This window comes from Mus pahari, chromosome 5 (assembly GCF_900095145.1).
Source record: "Mus pahari chromosome 5, PAHARI_EIJ_v1.1, whole genome shotgun sequence".
Taxonomy (NCBI): domain Eukaryota; kingdom Metazoa; phylum Chordata; class Mammalia; order Rodentia; family Muridae; genus Mus; species Mus pahari.
Genome location: NC_034594.1, coordinates 161,690,029 through 161,712,709, shown reverse-complemented (window position 1 = coordinate 161,712,709; position 22,681 = coordinate 161,690,029). Strand labels below are relative to the sequence as shown.

General features: G+C 48.8%; 1 protein-coding gene across 1 annotated transcript in view; it reads right to left on the bottom strand.

The window, feature by feature from the left end:
• Positions 1-22,681, bottom strand: part of Ptpn14 (protein tyrosine phosphatase non-receptor type 14) — a 144,898-nt gene that overhangs the window by 102,103 nt on the left and 20,114 nt on the right. The window lies entirely within an intron of this gene.

Below are 22,681 nucleotides of genomic sequence, written 5' to 3'. Positions count from 1 at the left end.
ATTATTTCAATGAGTACTGCAGGAAACACACAGACTGCTAAGTACACCTGAGCTAACAATTAGGGGACAAGCCAACAGTTAGGGGACAGAAACATCTCTTACATTAATGTGTTTATCAGAAGGGAGCAAAATTAGCAAGTACAGATTCTGAGGAGCCCAGCTTGAGACAAGTTGGGTTTCAGATCAGACCTGGGATTGCTCATCAAGTAGGTTCTGAAATGTTACACCACAGTCCCTGCCCCGGAGGCAAGAGGCTGAATCAACAGGGAGAAAAAATGCAAACAGGTATAAACTGGTGTCAGCTGTTAGAGGCTGTGCAATTCACTCTGATGTAACCCGCTGTCAATCAGTGGGGTAAACAGAGATGCTGCACACACATGCACCATGGCCCTGTCACTGCTGTCCCCTTTTCTCTCACACAATGCACACCACTGCAGTAGAAACATGGGACAACCTGTGTTCTATACCATTCTCAGCAACACCACAGAGGAAGCAAGCCTGTCTGCCACCCTTTGGGGGTGGTAGCTGTAATGCTGTAAAGAATCTGTGAGCATCCCATCCCTGTAACCATGGATGACCACAAAAGGAAGACTGCTCAGCTGCCCGGAGCAGTGCAGGGTAAGCCTGGACCCCTGCAGGTAGAAGTTATGTGGGTCCACTGGTCTGACACCTCTGTCGTTGCTGGGTGTGAGCGCACAGAACAAGAGGGCAAAGGTCAATGACTTCGGTTTTGAAGTGGAGCTGTTTAACACTGAACACTTAGATACACAAAACTTCTGAGCTGGGCAGGCCGCTCAATAAGGTGCTTGCTGCATAAGCATGAAGACGTGAGTTCAAGACCCGGCACCCCCACGAAGGCGAGTCAGCACAGACACACCCACAGGCCGACCTGATCTAGACCATCCTTCATTGCGACTCTCCCTCGTGGTTCTGGGGTGTGTCCGGCTGACAGTTAAAGCTAGGCTTCCCGTATGCCTATTCAAAAGCTGAACTGACTAAAACCACCAGCACTTGAGGAATTTTCATTCTCTCCCTATCTACCCCTGCTGCCCCGGCTCTCTTAGAGAAACTGTGTACCAGGTTTATCAGGTCAAAGCCTCTTTGTACGCATGCCTAAACTGTTCCCAAATTTGCCAAATTCAAAGGTTACAGCTGAGGTGACCCCAGCTGGACAGCTTTTTACTGCGTTAAAATTTCCTGTACAACAGGCATGTTTGTCTCCCGCTGTCCCCATACTAACCCCACGACTGCCTGTGCTCCTGTGGAACACTGCTGTGAGCACTCACTGGCCCCGAACATAACTGAAGCTGTTGACCTATATCCTCTTGTCCTGGGTGTTCACACCTAACAAAGACACAGAGATGTCAGGCCAGTGGGCCTACACAACTTCTGCACACAGCGGGCATGAAGACACCTGTCTGTGACCCCAGCATGGGAATGGCAGAGACAGGAGGATCCGAGTATCTAAGTCATCCACAGCTACACAGTGAGTTTGAGACAAGGTCTGGCTACGTGAGATCTTGTCTCCAAAAAGAAGATGCCATGGCTTCTACTTCTTCACTGTGAAAATAACTGAACCCGTTGCTTTCTTTAGGTACTTCAGTGGGAAGAAAAGGAAGGAACCAAACTTGGAGTTAAAAAAAAAAGTTCGAATTCTGATCTTTTTCTCTTCACAGGCTGAGGCGTGACTCTGTAACACAGGAGGAAAGTTTCAATGAAGGAAACTCTCAACCCTAAGAAGGATGTACCTAAGTCTGCACATCCTCTGCTATGGTCACAAGCAGCTTCCAAAGTGCACAGCTACTGCCATAGACACACGTGTGACGTCCAGCCTGCATGCTGGGTGTGATGGCCTCCCGGGAGCTTCTGAGAAAGGAAGACACTGCTTCCACGCGGAGACAGACCCCCAGCCACATCAAATGACTGAACTGCCTCACGGTCACCTTCCGTTTCCTCAAAATCTATTTACACACACAGCACAGGAGCCTGCGCTTTCCCAAAGAACCGGAAGTGCAATCTTTCTCTCTGTAGCAGGTTGAGTAAAATGCCACAGCGGAGTAAAAACGAGGCAGGGCAGGCTCACTGGACGGCAGAGAAGGGCCTGGCACACTTGGAGGTGAGGGCAGGAGATAGCTCGGAGTCACTCCACCGGGGTAAAGTAAAAAAGAAGCAAATCAGTTGTGGCTCATGGAGGAAATGAAGCTTCCATGAAGGAGACATTTGGCTAAATTCTGCACCCAAAACTCATCTTACTTCTCACCACTTTAACACATGACACAGAAGCAATGGCGGGCTCCAAACAATACAGGCCGGGGGTAAAGATGAGAGGGTGCTTGCTGTCCCACTATGCACGAGGTCTTAGAAACGGTTCCATTTAGTCCAACACTGCGGACTTACTGAAGCCATCATGTCTCTAGAGTACGATGGCCTGATGGTGGGTTGGCAGGAAGATTCTGAGTCTGCATTAAAGTAGGCCAGCATTGCGGGGTGGGCTTCATCCTGTCACCTGCTCCTCAGAGCTCGAGGACCCACGAAGTGACTGGGGAACTACAAAAGTTCCCAGCCTTACCATTGTGACTGAAAGCTTTTAGATGGTAGCTACGCACAAGGCAAGGTGATTCAAGGTGGCCTCAGCTGGACAGCCCACCCCCGTGACTACCCTCACAGGGTTACAATGTCTGGTAACACAGACACGCACGCTCTGTCTCCTGCTGCTCCGTGTCGGCTACTGCTCATGTTTAGAGTTTCTCTAAGTATCTAGTTTTGGGGAGATGACTTGGAGAACTTGAGGACCTGGCTTTGATTGGGAGACAGAGACAGGGGGATCCCTGGATCTCAGTAGCTACTCTAGCCTTGTCAGGAAGCCTCAAGTCCAAGTGAGAGCTCTGTCTTTCTAAACAAGGTAGCGGGTTTCTGGAAGTATCACCCTAGGTTGACCTCTGTCCTTCACACACAAGCACCACCTGCACACACACGCAAAAGTAAACGAAAAGGGTGTATGGCAACAGTCTCACTTGAACTTCACATGCTCCAGTGTAAACACCCCACTCCCTGGCTCACTCTCTCCCTTTAAGCTCGGCTTCTCACTCCTTAAGGAGCTCCTGGATCGAATGCTACAGATGAGAAAAGGTACCTTCCTAACCCGACACGCAGAGGTGGGGGTCTCAGTCAACAGAAAGCAGAGCCAGCACGTGGGATGTCTAGCTAGGGCTATTAATTAATTAGGAGGAGCTCTCTTACTGTAAAGTCAGTAGCTAGGACTTTGGAGCTGGCTGCGTTTAAGGAGATATTTCCACCTTTCTTTCCCTCATTGACAATTCATTTCAAATCAGTGGGCAAAGTAAAGCAAACTCATTAGAGATTCCACACCCGGTGACACAGAAGAATTTCAGAAGGGCCTGGCCCAGTGGGCAGAGTGGACCTTCTGGAAGCTGGGCTTTTGGAGAAGCAAGGTGGCAGGTATTGTTTGGTTTGGGGCAGGAAGTGAGTAGGTGGTGGGCAGGGAAGGACTTGAGAATAGGAGAATTGTTTGGACAACTTAGCAGGGAAGTGTCAGGGCTCCCAGCACAGATGGCAACAGGAAGCCACGGGGCTCCAAAAGGGCAGTGCTCAGGGCCAACAAAGGTGAGGGCAGTGGCATGGGGAGTTACAGGAGAGGAATTCATAGGCGGTGGGTGGGAAGTTAGCTGTTCAAGAAAAACAGCCAAGCCAGGGAGAAGGCGAGAGAAGCAGAAGCAAGTGCAAAAGTGAAGCCACGCCTGAGCACCGCAGAGACCCACCTCACGCGCACACAGAGAACCATGTGCACTCGGCTCAGCAGCAAAGACCCACGCGCACACCGAGAGCAGAAAGCAGGATGCTGGGTGGAACAGAAGGAGGATGCTGGGTGGAACAGAAGGACCGCAAAGGTGCTGGGAGGGAAGAGGGGAGCGTAAACCCCCAGCTCCCCTCACCTGCATCAAGGGGTGCTGACCATGCGTTACAGCTTTATTCTGAGCACCCCAAGGACTGGACAGCCAGACTTCTCAACAAAGACCCCCCAGGCTTCACTGAACACTTGTGGAATCTATGAAGACGGCGTATTCAAGCCGAGTACATCTGGGGTAACCTCCAGCAGCCAGACCTTAGGGGAAAAACGGCCATATTGTGGAATTGTTGAGAGTGGTTGAAGAGAGATGAGCCAGTGGACCCCGATAGAGAAGTGATCCCTAGTCAGAACGCAGCTAGGCCTTGCATTCGCAACCTTCAGCACCATAACAGAGAAGGCTGGCACTCGGCTTAGCCTGCAGAGGTGAGACGGCAGCACAGGGCTGGTGTGCGGGCCAACATCCAGGGCCTCCACTCTGAACTCAACCACACATGGTGGGGCTGACCACCAGGCTGAAGACAGTTGCCTTCCGTACTTGAGGTGTCCAGCCCTAAGGTACAGACATCTGTGGGTACTGGTGCCGTTGTGGTCAGTACAGTGGTGGACGGGGGAAGTTATAATTAGTAAATGCACGAGCTGCACCCTAATTTTACCAGAGGTTACAGCTGCCATTTTCTGCAGTGCTTCCCAGCTCCAGACTCTGCACTGGCTATCCTACGTAATACATCAAACTTGTTGGTGCTTCAGGCCACCTCCTTCACTTCCCAGGCACACAGTGACATCGAAAAGGTCTAAGTCCTTACCTGACGTAACACCCTGGCTAGTGATGGAGCTCAAGCCATCTGCAGGGAGGGCCTCTATCTACCTTCATACCATAAAGTCATCCACTTTGTGCCCATCAGCACAAAGCCAGCTTGAATGTCACCACTTTAAAGAAATGGGCTCGTCAGAGGTCCCCAGTCCCCAGATATTGAATATCGGAACGGCAGGGTCCAAGTTGCTCGACAGCTCAGGGTCAGAGAAGAAGGAAGGAAAAGAGCTGAGCAGAGAAGAGGCTGGAGCTAATCTGCCTCCTTCAGTATGTAAGGTATGTGCATGGCGCTTCCTGGGCACAAGCCCAAGGATTCACCAGGATTCACCAGGATTCACCAGGACTCTTCCTCTTCTCTTCACACAACAAAACCCTCCCAGGGCCCTTCCTCTCCCCAGCAGTGAACCCAGGTCAATCTTAAGAGTCAGTGTTTGAAAAATAAACCAAACAAGTGTCCAAGTTCCGTGTGCTTAGGCACTGGACAGCAAAGCTTTCAGCAGACACAGCACAGTATGTATGAAATGCTGGCCCAGGAGCCGCACACACCAGGTTCCTTCCCATGCAGTCACTTCTGCCCGCTGCTCAGATTCTCCATAGCATCTTGTTTTCTTTACTTCTACTTTTAGGGCTAGCTCTGTCTCCCTAATATGGAGCTTCTAAAAGCCAGCAGTGTCAAGCCCCACATGCAAGGGAGCAACAGAGAGCCTACTGTTGATAGCTGTTAACAGCAGCAGCAGTCGCAGCCCAAAGCATGCACACTCGAAAGCATGCATGCATGTAGACACACGCGCAAACACACACACAGCACATGCACACACATAAGCACACGCACACACAAGCACATGCACACACACAAGCACATGCATACACATAAGTACATGCACACACACAAGCACATGCTCACACACACAAGCACATATGCACACATAAGCACATGTACACACACAAGCACATGCACACACACACAAGCACACACATAAGCACATGCACACGAACACAGACACGCACACGTGCACGCATACCCCTACTCAGGGGAAGAAGCCTGAAGCCTTCAGGGTTGGGTTCCCAGTGAGATGACTCACTGGAGAAGGGGGAGTGCCTTCAGGTCTCACCAGGGACTTGTGGGAAGGTCCCTGCACCAGGTGCTTTTGTGACCAGGCGCTCTCTTCGGCAAGCCTCCAGGACTCAATCTGCAACTGCAGACAGAGATCCCTTCCTGCCTCAACCTCCAAGGAGCTGCACTTCTGCTGCACACAAGAATTCATTCCACAGCTGAATGCTCAGAGCCACGACTAGCATCCTGCTGCTCCGAGAGTTCAAACCTGTCCACTTACATCCTGCGTGCTGACGTTTTAAGTTGCTTTATGTTGTTTAAGGTTGTTAATCCCAAACTGACAATCAACCAAGTGTCTCCTTCACAACCGGCTGCAGATTCGCCGTCTCTGGTCTTCACTAGTCAGCTCCGTTATTTCGACAAAGTCCATTAAGTCGCCTGCTTTCCAAGGTTCATCACAACGGCACTGATTCCTGAGACATTCACACCCAGCTACACGAAGGATAGTAGGAGAGACACAGAGCGTAGTGAGAAGGAGGATCATGTGATGGCAGATCCCAAAAGCTGCCGGGCTGGAATTAGAGAAGATGAATTAAACACTAACATCCGAGCAGAAGAGCAACAGGGAGACACTCACTGACTTAGTGTTGGCCTCCAAATCAGGACAAGGATTCAAAGTGCTTTAGAAGGCAGGTTAAGCAGTGGCTTAGAAGCTAACAGGCTGGTGGGTGGAGACAGGCTTCTCTGAGGTGGCTGGAAGGAGGTAGGTGTGGGATGTACAGGTGACCGGGCCAATGGCCATATGTCTGCGTGTCACAGAAGATGAGGGAAAGGTCTTGAAGGACAGTCTTCCTAGAGATGCTATAGCCTGCCTCTAGCATCACAGAATATGAGGAGCAGAGTGGGAAGCCACACCCATTAGACCTGCAAAACTCCGCCTACAAGTGAATCACACTTGGAGAGCAAACAAGATATCAGTGGATCTCATAGCTTATATACCAGACTTTTTCTCTCCTTGAGACAGTTTCTCATGTCAACCAGGCTGGCCTCCAATTCTCTCAGTAGCTGGAAGGGTGGGGTGAGGAGGGGGATCTGTGTCTGCCTCCAACTTTTGAATTCAGGGATCACAAGCAAGCAAGCACTCTACCAACTGGTTACATCCCCAGAGTCCCCTTTTTAAAAATTAAGTACACTTTTACTGAAGCTTACACGATGGTACAACGATACATTTGACATGAATAAAGTGGAAAACAATAAACCCTTCCCTCTGCCACACACCAGTGTTGGAGTAGTCCACGGGCCAGTTCTGTGTGTGCAAGTCTTTAAAGCAGAATTCTCAGTTATTCGGAGAGGGGTGAGCAACGCACCACTTAAGAACAAAGTCTACCCATAGTAGCTTTGCTCCTCATAGTAACAAAAACAAGGGCATCCAGGCCCTGAACTCATGACAGAGTCCAACTGACTAAAGCCGGCTGACAACTTCCTTAGTGAGACTCACTCAAGAACGTGCTTAAAACAAGAGTCAAAAAGGTGTTCCAGCACACAGTTTCAACCCTAGCATTGACGGATTCGATGCTTAGAAATATATTTTTGTTTACTTCTTGGGGGGGGGGGTTGAGCATGGTTCAAGAAAGGGTCTCTCTGTGTAGCCCTGGCTGTCCTAGAACTTGATCTGCAGACCAGCTGACCTTGAACTCACAGAGATCCACCCAACTCTGCTTCCTGAGTGCTGAGATTAAAGGCAATCAAAACATTTTTGTTTTGGTTTGTTTATAAAGATGGTAGGAGGAGACACATAACTGCATCTGTCCACCGAACATTCGGAGACAGAAAACGCAAACGTAGAAAGTTGCAGTTCAGGCTAAGAGATGACAGGAAGTTTGCTGCCTTCAGTGACCTCCTTTGAACAACAGAGAGGAAAGCTGTGGAGACTTCTCCCCTTCTAGTCATCGGAAGACAGCACTTCTAATACATGGTGACCAGGATAACTGGTTTACACAGGAAGAGCTGTAGCCTGTGTGGTATATAATATCCTGAGATGTGAGGGCACACAGACCTCTCAGACATCGCAGAGAGAAGGAACCTGGTTACCTTGGATCCCACAGATGGGATGACCTAAGGTCTTCAAAAACACAGCTGAAAAAAAGTCTTCCCTGTGTGTGACACGGGACCCTCTAGTCCTTTGTCTTTGACAGGAAGGAGGTCAAGATAAATTTACTCAGAAGGATGGGAGAACATCTGAGAAGAGGGCTTAAAGGACCCCTGCCTATGGGACTGGAAATACAGCCCAGTTAGAGCAGCGTGGACAAAGCCAATCCAGGCACCACATACACTGGGCATGATGGCCCATGTAATCCTGGCACTTGGAAGCTAGAAGCAAAAGCATCAGTAGTTCAAAGTCACCCTCAGCTCCAAAGACAGTCTTGGCTAACTACCTTCAATGCGCCACAGGCTGCGGAGACAGCTTGGACACACAGCTCTCCGGAGAACATCTAAGATTCAGCCCACTGTGACATCACAGATCAGTCTCAGCAACCAAAAAACCAAGTTCTTATTAAACATAGAGAGGAGACAGAGCGGTCATCTATTAAAATAAACTTTGGAAACAGGGTAAGAAACAAAAGTCAAAACCAGCCTCCCTTCGGAATTGATCTGACATCGGCGTACCCGGGCTGTGTACCCGGGCTGTGTTCTTCCCTCCCTCCCTGACAGGCCAGCACTGCAAGGGGCAGGCTTGCAACCCCATAGGAAGAACAATACCAACCAACCAGACCTCCCAGAGCTCCCAGGGACTAAGCCACCAACCAAAGAGTACACATGGCTCCAGCTGCCTATGTAGCAAAGGACAGCCTTGTCTTGTCAGGTTTCAATGGGAGGAGAGGTCCTTGGACCTATGAAGGCTCCATAGATGTCCCAGTGTAGGGGAATCAAGGGCAGGGAGGTAGAAGTGGGTGGGTGGGTGGAGGAACACCCTCATAGAGGCAGGGGAATGGGGGATGGGATAGGGGGTTTCTAGGAGGGGTGGAAACCGGGAAAGGGGATAACATTTGAAATGCAAATAAAGAAAATATCCAATAAAATTATATATATACACATATATGTATACATACATATATATGTGTATAAGTGTGTATATACATAATATACATATATAATGTATATCCTATCCAAAATGTGGCTGGCACCCTCCATCTCAGGACGGCTTGCCTACATCTTTTTCTTTGTTTGCTACAGGTCAAAGATGAGGTTCTGAGCCTCCTCAACAAGGACAAGCATAGGGCAGATGGCTCCAGAAATGTTTACCATATTGTATACACTGCTTGACTCTTTCTTGCTATGGAGAACTGTGAGAAATGGTTAGAAGGTCTGGAACCTTCCTCAAATGCCCCTTCCCTGTAGACAGTGAAACAGCTGTTAGGACCCAGCCAGTGACAAGATCTCCACTCCCCAATTCTTCCACCCCTGGATAGGAAAGGAGGAAGATTCAAGTTGTCTGGGCTACATCCCATAATACAAAGAAACAGTCACTGCCTGCTTCCCTTTGTATGACACTCAGGAACATATGAGTATCAGGAAGGTGGCCACCACCCACCTTCTGTGCGGACGGGGAACGTTTCTGTCACGTTTGCAGTTCCTGAGAACCACCGCCACAGCAGACCCTCTAGACCCAGAACTGGCAGCCAGGCCTTGAAGCGGTCGTCTTCTGACCATCCCTGAGCTGTATGTAAGATGTGCTCTCCCTCTCCCATCCCCTCTCCTGCATCTGGAGGCAGGAACCAGGAGCAACATTCTCAGAAGGTCCAGAGTTCCATCTTGGCCCCCTCTCTAGATGTGAGGAGTAGCACACCTATGACCCTGGACTCAGACACTTCCAGGAGATATCATGAGCCTAGAAGTGCCTGCTCAGCCCTGGGAAAGCTGTGTTGAATGAGGCATAATAGGGGTTAAGCTCCATCAAGGGGAGGACCTGCCTCCAGGGTGAGATGCTGGGCCTGGAGCTCTAGAGAGCATTCCAACTGAATTTGAAAGCAAGCAGAACTGGACTGGATTAACTACACTAGCATACAGGGCACTGCCCTGTATATAGGACCCTGTATATAGCATAAAGAAAGGAACTCTCGGTTTACATAAAGGCAAAGGACAATGAGCTGAGGCTGATTGAGCCCCACTTTCGTTGGTTAGATTTGATAGGAGAGCCTTACAAAGCTAGAACCAGATTTATGGGAAAAGCCAATGGACTCTAGTTGTGACCTTGTGAGTTTCCTGTAGTCGTGTATAGCTGAGAAACGTGTACCTCTGCAGTTGGATGGTTGTTGCCTCAATAAGAGGGAAGGAAATCTACAGAGTGTCACGGTCACCTCGCCGCACCAAGGCCAGTGTGTGTAGGGGGGGGGGGACATGGATGGCTCTTCCATGTAAACCTTTGACCTCCCACAGGGCACATATTCCTGCATACATAGGACACACACACACACACACACACACACACACACACGAATAAAAAGCCAAGTCTTTAAGAAAATGATTATTATTTACAAATAAGAAGTACTCTAGCTGGGACTAAAGAGTCAGCTTGCAACAGGTTTACAGCAAACCTGGAGTAAATCTAAGCCCTGAGGTAGAGAAAGACATAGTCAAGCAAGCCATGTGCCTCTACCTAGACTGCACAAACAGCACAGGCAGAAACTATGAGAAAGGCCAGCCCCTTAGGGACAGAGAGCAGGACCCGGATCACTAGGCGAACGCCTTAATACCAGCTGTCATGCTCATAACTGGAAAGAAGTTGGGAGGGCTGGCTCTTGCCTGTTATTCTAGCACCTAAGAGGCTGAGATAGAAAAGATTGATGTTAAGTATGAGTCCAGCCTGGGCTACATAATGAGCTCCAGTTCAGCTATAGACCAAGACTCTGTCTTTAAAAAAAACCCATAAAACCAGGAACTGGGGGAGACAGCCCAGTTGTTACAGTACCTGCCATCCAAGGATAAGGACCTTCGCTTGATCCCCAGAGCCCTCATGAAAGAATAGGGTGCTATAGCACGTGCCTGTCATCTCAGCGCTGGGGACACAGAAACAGATGAATTCTTGGGGCTCATTAAGCAGCCAGCCTACTCAGCAAGTTCGAGACCAGTGAAAGACTGTCTCTAAAAGCCAAGGCAAATGGCTCCAAGAGACAACACTGGTCACTGACGTTCGTGTGAGCACTGCACACACCACAACACCCCCCCAAGCCTGTTAAGCATCAAGTTTCCACCAAGCTCGCCTATTATAAAGATTGCTAGTAATGTTCAGAGCATGTTTTTGCTACGAACATTAAGTGAGGCAAAAGCTTTATTTGGGGCAATCAATGGTCATCCCGAAACCACTGCTGCTCCTTCTTGGTGCAGGAACCATTCACCACTTTGAACAAGAACGCAGATGCCGCAGTGTGTGTGTGTGTGTGTGTGTGTGTGTGTCCCCGTGCAAGAGTCCATGAGACCAAAAGATGTCAGATACCCTAGAACTGCAACTGCAGGTGGTTGTGGGCCACCACATGGATGCTAGAAACTGAGTCTAAGTTCTTCAAGAGCTGTTAACTTGCTGAGCCATGCCCACCCCTCCCCCACCCCACCCCTCCCCCACCCCCCATCCCACGACCCTGCTCCTCTTTATCTCTCTCCCTTCCAGGGTCCCCATAAACAGTGTCACGCTGTGTCCACTAACAAGAACACTGCTTTTCTCCAGTTTCCTACTAAGGAAAAGATCTCTTTATGCGGATCTGTAACTACACAGCTGTGTTCACTAAGGAGCCCGCAGCCATCATCCTACAGGTCTCTAACAGACAGCACACTATTCACAGATACCACCTGGCTTCTTTGCAAGGCATGAGTCATAAAACCCTCTGAGCTATGTAAATTCTATTTGCAAAAGAAGAAAAACAACCTTCAGGGGGTGAGCCATGCAAGGCCAAACGGTCTTAGTCAAAGAAGCAATGGTTACCCATTATTCACCCTGAGTAGTAGCTCTCAACAAAGATTAGGTGTGTGTGTGTGTGTGAATGTGTGTGTGTGTGTGTGTGTGTGTGGCATACTGCAGGGGTTAACCATTAACCAGCTGCCTAACAATGCCCCGCATGCCTACCCAGCCCGCGCTGCACAGCGGGAAGCCAAGAATGGTCTCCTGTCTGCCAGGCTGGGGGTAAGGTAAACCTCACCTCAATACTCAGGGCAGCAGGGAAGCCAGACCTAAACTTGAAGGTGGCTCACCAGAGTGCCAGTCTCAATCATTAAACCTAGAATGAAAAGCTTAAGACTAGGCTTACAATACCCTTGAAATTGGCAATGTGTCTCCAGGTCTAAATCTGTTTGTTTGTTTGTTTGTTTGTTTGTTTGTTTTTGTGCTGCTGGGGACCTTGCACAGGTCTGGTAAACTCTACACTGCTAATCTACATGCCCGGCTCCTCAGCGGGATTTGAGAACTTTAGACATCTTACTATATTCTTTACAAGATTTAGCCAGTATTCGTTCCACATAATACCAACTGGTGACGCCATCATGAAACACAAATATAAATAAAACTTCCAAAAGCATTGTCTTGCTTTTCCTCTACGGCTACATGAACGTACCGAGCTTCAGTACACTCAAGTCAGCACCCATACGTGGCTCCATCTCTGACAAACATTGAAGTGGCCCTTTCTCCTGTCTGCAGAGCCTCACGTCAACACATCCTATCAGATCCCGTAGGAATGTATCCCAGAGCATAGAGCAGCGCCCCTATTAGGTTGGATAGACAGCTAGAGGCCTTCTCAGTGCCTGTACTGAGTGTGTCTATGCCATAGTCAGCACGCTTTGGAACACCAAGGTATTTCTCCAAGCACAGAGGCCAGAGAACCCGGCTCCCAGATTCAGCTTCACGTTGGGTTAGCAACCGCTGAATTCAGGCTTGTTGGATGAGCTGTAACAACTCTGAGACACAATCTCTTGGAGGGATTCCCTTCTTGCCCATGGCTAAGAGTGGTAAATCCATTTCACAACCCAAACACTCAGGCTGCGAGTTTCTAAATTGTTAAGTGCAGAGGCAGGCAGCTCCCTGGGCTTAGCGGCCAGCCGGCCTTGCCGAACCCAGGAGCCTCAGATACCAGCAAAAGAGTTTGTCTCAAAAGCAAGGTGGACAGACGAACGACACCTGAGATTGTCTTCCGGGATCCATGTGCACTGCACATGCCACATACACAAGGTAGACAGAAACCTTTAAAAACCAGTCTGTGTGTGCCCTCGAGTGAGCGTGCATGTCCTTGTCTATATGCGCACATGTGTGATGGTGCCTACGGAGGGCAGAAGACGGTGTGGGAACATCTAAAACTGGGGTTACCACGGATGTGAGCTGCCTGGTGTGGTGCTGAGAACCGTACCCCAGTCCTCTGTAGAAAGAGAGAAAGCTCTCAACCTTGAGCCATCTCTCCAGCCCCCAGGCAACAGGAAATTTTATGTGACATGTTTCCTTAACTTTAACTTAAAAAAAAAAAAAATTCTGCAAAAAGAGCTGGGCAGTGGTGGTGCATGCCTTTAATCCCAGCACTTGGGAGGCAGAGACAGGCGGATTTCTGAGTTCGAGGTCAGCCTCATCTACAGAGTGAGTTCCAGGACAGCCAGGGCTACACAGAGAAACCCTGTCTCAGGAAAAAAAAAAAAAAATCTGCAAAAAGATAGTATTAAAAGAAAGGAAAGGAAAGGAAAGGAAAGGAAAGGAAAGGAAAGGAAAGGAAAGGAAAGGAAAGGAAAGGAAAGGAAAGGAAAGGAAAGGAAAAACAAACAAAAAACCCAGCCCCACCAGAAGGCCTAATGAACACCGAAACCAAATCAATTTACCCTGACGGGTATTTGACTTAGGTACTTCACCAAACCAAGACTAATTCGGAAGTGGAAGCAGCAAAGCCTGAAGTGACTAAAAGGCCGTTGAGGGAGGCTGGTTCAAACGTTGCCCTGAGCCTAGCCGGAAGCACAGGCAGACAGACAGGCATCTGTTGCACGCACACTTAGCGCCGCCTCCCAACCAGGCTCTACACAGACAGCTGCAAACCCAACTGAGTTTAAAAAACCCACTCAAGAGCACTGGTTCACTTGACCCAGTTTCACCTAAAAGTCTGAAGGTCTAGGGCAAGAGAGCTCTCAGAGACCTTGGTTCAATTCCCAGCACCTCCCTTGAGGTTCAAACTGTCTATAACTCCAGGTCCAGGGTGTCTTGCCAACCCCTTCTGGCTTCCATGGGCACCGGGCACACACATGGTGCACAGACATACATGTAGGGAAACTCTTATATAAACTTATATAAAAGGAAATCTTTCACAAATTTTTGAAAGTGATCCCACCGCTTACACATCAAATTACTTCTCCAAAAAGTACTGATTCCTCTCAGTTCTTAAAAAAAAAACCAGACCTAGCATCGCTGGCCTTACTTTCTGCCTAGCAACAGTTGACCAGTGTCTAAGTGACATCCATATACAGAGCCAGCACTCTCTCTCCCTTGACTGCCATCTTCTGCGGGGTCACCCTAAACTCTACTTGTGCCACCTGACTTCTGGATCAAAATCCCACACCCCCCACAACAACCACAGCCGACTAACCTCTACCTCCGTGTCCCCGCTGGTAAGGCAGGGCTGACAGTAGCATCACTACTTCACAAGGTTGTTGTGTAACACATGCCAAGGATTTACGGCCGGTAGAGCGTGACTGTATATGCTCACTCACTGTTGCCAGCCCCATTGTCACGATCATCTAATCTTGGAAGCATCCCCTCCTTGAGCTATCTCCCCATTATTCCTGTGTGTCCTTCTCTTTCTTTAGCTTCAGGTGATTCTGAGAGGGAACCTGAGGTCCCTTGGCTTGTTTCTAGCCATCTCCATGCTCCCAGAAAGCACAGTTAGTTTCCAGCTCCAGCGGGCAGAATTAGTCTGAGGGTGTCCGAGTTCAGGCAGAGCACCCCGTATTTAAGGGCATTAAGAGGGGGGCTGAAAGCCCTCAACCTCTCTGTACAGTATGATTGGTGTCATAATTTTAAGGTACTTTGTAAAGGAGCCCTGTAGGTCATGAGAACTTCCCTGGACCGTTCTCCCACTGATGGATCGTCTGAGGAAGACTTCTGAACTACCAAATGGGCTCAGAATTCTCCAAGGTGTAACCCTTTGAGGGGTGTTTGGTAAAATGGTTTGAAGGCTGGCCTTCAAATACATTGCACCAAGCACCCTACTAAATACCAAATATCTGCTCTAAATCCTTGGCATGTGTTACAATAACCCTATAAAATAAGTGCTGCTGCCCCCAGCCCCAGCTTACCAGGAGGGAAACTGAGGTAGAGAGGGCAATCGGTTAAGGTCAGGACAGTTCACTGTGGCGGATGTGGGATCCTGATGCAGAAGTCAACACAGGGAGAGAGTTCAGCTGCCTGCTCAGATGTCTGTAGGTCCCGTACAGTATACTAACAGAGTCTGATTACACAAATTTGGAGTCCCCTCAAAAAAACTTTAAATTTAATTTTAGTGGGGGGAACTAGTGTTTTTAAGATAAGGCATCATGTAGCATAGGCTGGCCTTGAACTCTTGCCTCTGTCTCCCAAGTGCTAAGATTACAGCTGTGAGCACGTTCTCAGTCGTCACGATATTGGGGACGGAAACCTCAGCCTCACAAGAGCTGGCCAGGCACCCTAATAACAGCCGTACCCTAAAACCTGTGGAGCCGTGACTATAATGCCTTGGGGGTGAAGGGCTGACTCAGTCCCCAAATAAATCTGAAAATAAGACTATATGTACCAAGTCCTCTCTCCCCAGGTCAAGCCTTCGCCCCATAATTCAGTTCTACAACCCCACACAACTGAGGGCTCCGAGGACCTTGCTGTACATGTCTCCCTCAGACTCAGAAAAGAATTGATTAGAACCCTGAATGAGACACAGGGTCTGAGAGCTCTCAGCCTGGCCTCACCCAACTCAGATACTAGAAGTCTATACACAGGCGGTATGCTAAAACACCCGGACCCCAAGCCGTTCTGGATCCCAGTCTCTCCAGTTGGCGAGCGACCTGCCTCCTCCCTCATTTACAGCAGTGACTAAGGACAAAGCAACTTCTCACTCTAACATCCCAGGCTGGTGTACCTCAAGGACCTCCTGTGGGAACACACCTCTTCCAGGGGTTAGATGACAAATGGGGAACAACCCACATAGTCAACGAGATTCCAAAACTGTTCAGTACATCATTAATCCCGTCAAAGGGGTTTCCTCCTCCTCTCCTGAGACACGCTGCCATCTCTCTGTGACTGGCAGTGACCTCCGACAAAACGCAACTTTTCCTGGCTGAACTAGAAGGGACTGCAACTTTGGGGCCTCAACCAAAGCTCTGCAAGCAGTTAAAAGGGTTCTCCTGAGCCCTTCCCAAAGCATAAGGCAGAAAGCACACTGGACCCCCACCCAAGAGTTAGATTTGCACCTGGCACCCTCATGCCCGGGTTCTCATGGGAAACTCCCTGTGCCGCACTGTGCACAGAGGACAAGGCCCGTCACACAGCAGTAAATCATTCTCTGCTCCCTAATTTCTTCACCCTCCTTTTACAACTAAAGGCCCAAGCTGGAAAAGGCTCCCTGTACCAGGTTTTTTGGCTTCTGCCTCGAAGGCCTACAGTTTAAATGGTCCTTTGCAAGGGAGGTAGTGACCAGCAAAATGCACTGCTGCCTCTCCTAGAACACGGTAAAAGAGGGCAGTCCCAGCAAGTGTTCATCAGGCGATGACGGCTGCCAGGGTGCTGCATTCCTGTGACAGATGGTTGGTTAAGATACGGACTTTCCTGCCGAAATCACTCTTGCCTGATTAGCAGTGGAGCAAAACAAAAACAGAACACGGTTTGCTAAACTGCGTGTGAAGTCGCCTATTCCTGAACGCTTACCCAAGCAACACACCTTACCACCGGGGCTGTAAATATTTACTTTCCTTGGGAACAGATTCAAGGGAAATAGAACAGGGACTGGTGTTTGAAAACACTGGATTAACTCCGATACAAAGAAATAAAACACAGAGAGAGAGAGAGAGAGAGAGAGAGAGAGAGAGAGAGAGAGAGAGAGAAGCTCTGGAAGACAGGATGCACTGGGTATCTTTTCTTGGAAAATCCTCCTATTTCCAGAATCGCACATGTTCCGTTGGTTGCCCTCGTATCCCAGCTGGAAGAGAATTCCCATCTTACCCCACTCCACCCATGGGGCACCAGGCACATTAGTTTCCTCTGATTTCTAGAGCACACCCTGGGCTGGAAGGCCTGCCTTCTGCATGTGCTCCCAGCCCCTGCTTCCTCTCCTTCATGGAGACTTCTTTGTTAAGTTCTCTCAGATCCTCATCCTTTTGGCATGAGGGCCTAAGTTCAATTCCCAGGTCACATCAGAGCATGGCAGCAAGCATTTGTAATACCAGCAGTGGGCAGGAGCTGGGCAAAGACAAATGGATGCCTGGAACATGTATGTTGATCGGCCAGAATTTCCTAATTGGCAATCGTCAGGATCAGCGAGAGACCTGGTCTCAAAGACTAAGGCTGAGAACAGAGAGCTCTGACCTCCCCGTGCAAGGGAGTAAGCTAGAGCTGTCCTTGTCTTGTCCCTCTCCCTGTCTTCTTCCTCTTCACCACCCCCTCTCCCTCACTCCACTCTCTATAACTGAAAATACAACTAGGAAATTTCGGGGTTGGGATGCATGTGCCTCAGTGGTAGAAGAGTTGACCGGCAGGCATGAGGACCTACATGCAAATCCTAGCACCAAACCATGGAAATTATTATCTGGGGGTGTGGGTATGGGTGTGGCACAGAAAAAACACTATTCTAAAACAAGCATGGTTTGGGGCAGCTGGGAGAGAGTAGGGAAAGAGATCAGCCATGTCAGTTGCTGCTCCATGTTCTGGAAACACAGCCCAGGTTTGGATAAAAGTAGTCCAGGCTGGCCTTGAACTCAATATATGGGTCATGCTAGTCTTGAACTCGGCAATCCTCCCACCCAGGTCCCAAGTGCTGGGATATAGGCCCATACTACCATCCCCACTTCTATTATTTAAAAGCATCGTTTTTTGGTTTTAAGTAAAGTTCCCTTCAGCTGAACTGAAACTAGAAAGGTAAACTAAAGAAATCACTGCGCAAATATTCCCTTCAAGTAGCATGGACGATAAGATGACGTTCTCAGGAAAATGGCCTTGGTCTGCCTTGATTCTGTTTCATATTTTAGGTATGATGGTTTTAGTCTATAGCTTCGGAAATTCTATTAAGTGCTTTTAAGTTAAAACAAAACAAAGCAAAAACAAAAGATGAGACCTGCATCTACGGTGCCTCAGACACAACCACATCTCCACGCCCTCCCACCACAAGGCTCTGACTTTGCAGCCATTCCCCTTCATCCCAGAGCTCTGTGCCTGCGCACACTGTGCCTCCAGGACAGCTGCTAACAGGCCAGAGATCTCCTGCAGTTACAGATGCATTCCAGAGAGAGTTTGAAAGGAGAGGCACACAAGCCAGGGCCTCCTCGTGGCTCCTGCCCGGGCACGCTCCTTTCTATAACCAAGCTGCTCCTCACCCATGCATCTCGTAAAGGTCTGCTGGGTGGCAGAGGCCACGGCTTGTACAAACCCTTGGAGTCTAATATTAAATGAGATTCTTCAACTCTATCCAGATGACAAATGTCCACAGCAGCGGCCTGAGCTCTCCAACTCCAGGAAATCTTTTATTCGAAATTCAAAATAAGGGGCTGGAGGGATGGCGCAGTATAGGTGAAGTACTTGCTGAGCAAGCAAAAGGACCTGAATGTGGATGGCCAGCACCAGAGTCAAAGTCAGCCACAGCAGTGCACGTCTGTCACCCCGCGCTACGGGTGGCAGGGAGACAGGAGGCTCCCAGGGCTCACCAGCAGCACTGCTAAAACAACAAATTCTAGATTTAGAGGGAGACCCTGCCCAAATAAATAAATAATAAATAAGGGGAGGGTGACAAAAGACACCTGGCATTGATTTCTGACACACAGACACAGACACATACAGTCACATATAAACACAAACACAGACACTCGTACACATAAACATACATACACACACACACACACATAAACACACAGATACACAGGCATAAACATATACACATACATAAACACATACAAACACACACAGACACACAGACAGATACAAACATATTCAGACACATACAAACACACACACATACATACACATCATACAGATGAAAGTAACTTTAAAAGCTAAGGCACCGGTTATGAATGCAAGCTCTGTGAGAGGGACAGCTCAGGGGATGAGCAACTGCGCATAGCACAAAGCTTTGAGTTCCACCACCAACACTTGAATGAAAAGAGATAGCAGGTTAAAGCCAGGTGTACCCGTTCACTGTGGCACAGCAATGAGAGGCTGAATGTAGCCAGGCCTGAGGGGATGCAGCACCACAGGGACCACCACAGACAGGCCATGGCCTGCGAGGACACCACACACTGGCTACTCCTTCAACAGGCACCATCTCTCTTGTTGTTGACTCTGCAAACTTCGTCTAAAACAATGAAAATATAGCAATTAACGATGCTGAGGTTTTCAGATGCCTGGCTTTCAAAACAGACTATGGTAATTCACGAAATCGGCCCAGCTTAACAGAAAATGCCAAATAGTAAGAGCAGAAAGAAGTTCCGAGTCTGCATATGGAGGACAGAAGAGCAGAGCCTAGGACAGGGTTAAAAAGGAACTAAAGGGGGAAGGGGGAAACAAGAGGGTAACGGGTGAGAAAGGCATTGCATAGATTTAACCGTGTGTGTGTGTGTGTGTGTGTGTGTGTGTGTGTGTGTGTGTGTGTATCTGTGTGTGTATCTGTGTGAGTGTGTGTGTATCTGTGTGTGTGTGCATGCGCATGTGCGTGCACATATGTGTATGCCTACATGCATGTATATGCATGTGTGAATGCATGTGTCTATGTATGTGCAGGTACACTCATACATCCATGCATATGTGCCTGAATGCATGTGTGTATGCTTTTTTGTGTTTGTTCAAGTGTGCATGCTTCTACATGCATGCATGTGTGCATGTATGTGTATACCTGCAAGCATGTGTGAATGTGTGTATGTATGTGTGAATGTGCTCATGGGTGCATATGTGTGTATGCATGTGTGTGTGTGTGTGTGTGTGTGTGTGTGTGTGTGTGTGTGTGTGTGATGAAAGCAGAGTACTTGGAGGGAAGAAGGGGCTCGTGAACTGGAAGTGTAAGTGTGGACAGCTATGCTATGCTGTTGTCTAGGTCTGAAATGTCACGAGGAAACATCCTTTATACACTAAGTTAAAAAAACCCACGGTTTCCAGCACTGTAGAAGATCCAAGAACAGGAGTGGAGACTGCAACAGAGCCTGATTCCCATGTGCTCAGGGGCCTGGAAACCAGAGTAAACTACACAAGCAGAGATTCTCAACCATGGGTCTCCGCCCCTTTGGGGTTCCATATCAGACGTCCTGCACATCAGCTAGTCACTCACATTACGATTCATGACCGTAGCAGAATTAGTGTTGAAGTAGCAACAGAGCAGTTTTACGTCTGGGGGAATCACCAGTCTGTGAGGGACTGTCTTAAAGGGCGGCAGCATGAGGGAGGGTGAGGGTCTCTGTGCAAAGGGGCCCCACCTCAGGTGGGGACACTGGCATTCCTCACCAAGTCCACCTCAACCGCCACAGCGGCCTACGAGGATCCCACAGCCAGCCGCTGGCAGGTGTCGTGCAGTCTGCAGCCCTTCGGGTCCCCACTTTACTGTGGTACATGCTCCATGCACACCTCTCCATCCCTGAGCCTCCCTGGTGGATGGAGCCTGACAGAGAAGCGTGAACGTGTCACCAGGTCCCTGGAATGCTGTCGCTGTCCTCCCTTTGCCTGCAGGTCACACAGGCTGAGGCCAGGCGTGTCACAAACATTCCTTGCTAGAAGCCCCAGGCTAGTGTCTCCTTAAAGGGGCTAAACACTTTCCTGCTTGTCTGTCTGTCTGTCTGTCTGTCTGTCTGTCTCTCTCTCTCTCTGTCTCCTCTCTCTCTCTCTCTCTCTCTCTCTCTCTCTCTTTTTCTTAAATATGGTTTTATGTAGCCCAGGATGGCCCCAAATTTACTGTGTGGCCAAGGATACCGTTGAATTTCTAATCCCCCTGCCTCCACCTCTCCCAATACTGGGGTTACAATGCTACTACTCTACCCATGCATCCCTAGCGCTTTGAAGATAAAAATCAGTCCACAGTGGTCACAGGGCTACAAGTCATCTCTCAGCAGGAACTGTAAGAGTCTGGAAATGGAGGCTGTGGGAGGGAACAGGAAGGCACCTCCCTTCAAGAGCTAAGTCACAGTCAATGTGCAAAGAGCAGAAGTGTGCCTGCGGTGATTCCCTGGGCAACGCGGTGAAGGCAGCTGTTATCAGCCAGCATGCCACGCACAGCAGCTCCTTATGTGGCAAAACGAAGCTGGGGAGCTGTGATGTAGGCACCTAGCACTGTGGCTGCAACATAAAAACAATGACGTGTCACACACCACTTCTGCCAACACAGCCTGGCAGACTAGGAGAGTCGCTATTCAGGACATTTCTAGCACACAATGCATTTATATGTGAAAAATAAAATATGCATTTTTTTAATGTACTGAAAAGCCATGTATCAGATGAAGGCCTGTCACGTACTTGGTGTGTTCATGGCCTGAAGAAAAGGTGCTCTGGGGCTGGAGAGGTGGCTCAGAGGTTAAGAGCACTGACTGCTCTTCTAGAGGTCTTGAGTTCAAATCCCAGCAATCACATGGTGGCTCACAACCATCTGTAATGAAGTCTGATGCCCTCTTCTGGTGTGTCTGAAGACAGCTACAGTATACTTACATATAATACATAAATAAATCTAAAAAAGAAAAAAAAGAAAAGAAAAGGTGCTTGGTAATATGTACATGCATTCATCTATGTACACAGTGCTCTTAGTGTGCAGCAGCCTCTCAGTGGCAGAAAGGCCTTCGCTGGCCATAGTAGACCAGCTAAGGAGCTTTCAGATAAAAGCTCTAGTGCAACTAATTAGTGGTAGCTCCTGGCGCAGAAAGATGCACATGCAAGCAGGAGTGGAAGGAACAAGATTACTGGGGCAAACGAGAGGGCCCAGTGGGTAACAGAGCTTGCCACCAAGCGTCAGGATCAGAGTTCGATTCCTAAGACCCACACGGCAGGAGTAACTCAACCCTCCCAAGTTGTCCTTTTGAGCTCTATGTACACAAGTGTAGACATGTGCACACACACACACACACACACACACACACACGATAAGTGCTTACAGATGTAAAGAAAGCTTCCCCCAGACAGGTCAGCAGTGGGGGAACTGACAGCCGTGGTCAGCAGCAAATGCCCACTACTTACAAAATTCATCCAAAACCCTAATGTGAGACACTGCTCTCATTTCTATTTAGTCTGCAAGAAAAGGCAAACCAGAAGCTCCTCAGCCTGCTTCCTCACAACGATAAAAATGTCTTCTACCATTCCCCTAGCAACCTCAAGAATCAAAAAATAGTACATTCCAGGAACCTGTGACCCACGAGGACTGGTCACAACCAGTGACCCACGAGGATAGCAGTTGCTTTTCAACAATATACTGGAAAATAGCCAATTTGACAAATTGCTAATTCGAGCAACTACCTGCTATGAAAACGTACAAGAAGAATATCGGTATCCAGGTTACGAGATCAGAGCTAAGGAACATATATGCAGGATGTCCGTTATGCCAGGCTCCGCAGCAAATGCTCTCCTAATTATGTTTAGCTTAAACCAGCTTTAAAAGAAGAAGAAGAAGAAGAAGCCCACATTCCTTGAGTCTGAGCCAATTGGTGGGATGTTAAGGAGGCTGCTTAGAAACACAGTTGGCTGACTCTAGGCTATTTTAAACACTGGGCAGGGAAAGTAAAAATGAAGAGGAGAGAC